Here is a 1,894-nt window from a genome sequence, read left to right as displayed (position 1 = left end):
ATTCTTCTTTTCATAGTAGAAAGTGTCTGAATTTTATTTTATTTTGTCTGTTATTTTCATTAATTTGATTCCACTGGATTTTATTTGAGGTCATCAGAGCAAAGAGCTTTCGATGCAGTTGCTAATCACTCTCAGATTTTTACCAATAAATAATGTTAAAGACCTCGTATGCTATTATTAATTCACTTCACACTTATGAACAATTTTATGAAAGGTACTGGATTTATGATGAGATGCTTGTAGCTAATCCAAAACTGGTTTGTCAAAGCGTTTTGTGAAGGCTGCATTTATTGCTGCTGGATGTTAGCCCTTCGGGTCACTTATGCACTTTTTAGGCAGAGTAATTCCTCTGTAGGACTCTAAGGACATTTTAAGGTTAACTATATAGTTCCTGCAGACTGGTATAATAACAAAGCTCACTCCTGCGACTTCTATTCAGAAACTCCAGGTTATTTTAAGATCTCTTTTCACTAATCATTCTTTTTTTTTTTTTTTACCTTTGTGTTTACGTCTTGATAGGTTGCTCCCCCTGGTGGCCCGCCGCAGCAGCAACAGCAGCCCCAGGCACAACAGCAGATGCCTCAAGCGGTTCCCGGCAGTGCAGAGGCACAGCTCATCTCCTTCGACTGAAAGCTCCCACACTGCAGAGTTTCACACACTACACCTTCTCTCTTCCTTTAACACCCCTTTCCTGGACTCAGAGGTTTCCCTTTGGAAATATAAACTAAATTCCCACCTTCCACCTTGCTGTGATGTTGTGGCAAAGTGAAATGTTGTGATGATGTTGCAGAACTGTTGCTCTCCTTGCCTCTTCCCCCCCATAAAGTGAGGGAATATGGGGGTAAAGCTGCTACGGAGAGCCCCAAAACCCACGACCCCCATCTTCTGTCATCTTTCGGCTGATGTGTATGTAGTATTTCTTTATTAAACGAATAACTAAAGCGCAAAAATAATAATCAGTGGTGTTCAAGATAACATGAGTAAGAAAATATTATATTATTTAGAAGACAAAAATAAGACCCGCCTCTTTTGTTTCGTATTTTTCTAAAATAAATCATTAGCACGTTGAATTGAGATTTTCTGCAATGGCAGTGGAATATTACAACCTGTTTTGTCAGCGACTGAGGAAACATCTGTCTGGTGTTAAAGAGGCTGTGGATCAAGCGAGGGGCTGTTTGAGTTGTGAAAGCTGGCCGTCATCTGGTTTTCCAGGTGTCCCTCACGGACAAATTTAGTTCCTTCTATTTTGGGATTTATTTGTTGTGCGCAGTTTGGACTGTGGAGTGTCTGATTATAGTTTCTAAAATCAATAAATGCATTAAAGGGATGCTATAGAAGTGTTGTCTAACCCTTGTTGAATAGCTCAGTAACTGCATTTTACTGTTGGTTACCAAGAAATACTAAAATCAGCCTGAAAACCTTAACCACGACATGCAACCTTTTTTTTTTTTTAATGAAATGTCAGTTGTTGCCAAGTAAAACATCACCTGGCTGAAACAAGCGTAGATTTAATTAATGGTCATTCTGGTGTAATAGTTAAGCTGCGAAGAAAGTTCAGGTGGGCACTCTTTCTCAAGTGTACTTGTTTGTTTGTTCTTTTTTAGAAATATGGAAATGCTTATAGAATGAAAATGTGCTGCATGTATGTATCACACTTTCTGTATCTCTTCAGTTTCCATGTGTGAACTTCTTTAATTCCATCGTTCTGATCTGACTTTAAAGTAATTTTAAAAATATATTTAATAAACTTCAGATTCTTACTGTCAACTTGCTTCAACTTTGTCTTATTTCCCACCTGGATTTAAAAAAATCGCAAGTTTCAATTTATATCATGTTCATCCAAATAAATGCAAATTAAAAGAAATTTAAACAAGGAAGTTGCGATACACAGATG

The sequence above is a fragment of the Poecilia formosa genome, unplaced genomic scaffold, assembly GCF_000485575.1.
Source record: "Poecilia formosa unplaced genomic scaffold, Poecilia_formosa-5.1.2 Scaffold78, whole genome shotgun sequence".
In the NCBI taxonomy this organism is placed as follows: Eukaryota; Metazoa; Chordata; class Actinopteri; order Cyprinodontiformes; family Poeciliidae; genus Poecilia; species Poecilia formosa.
The sequence above is the reverse complement of the archived record's forward strand: the minus strand, read 5'-3'. Positions refer to the sequence as shown.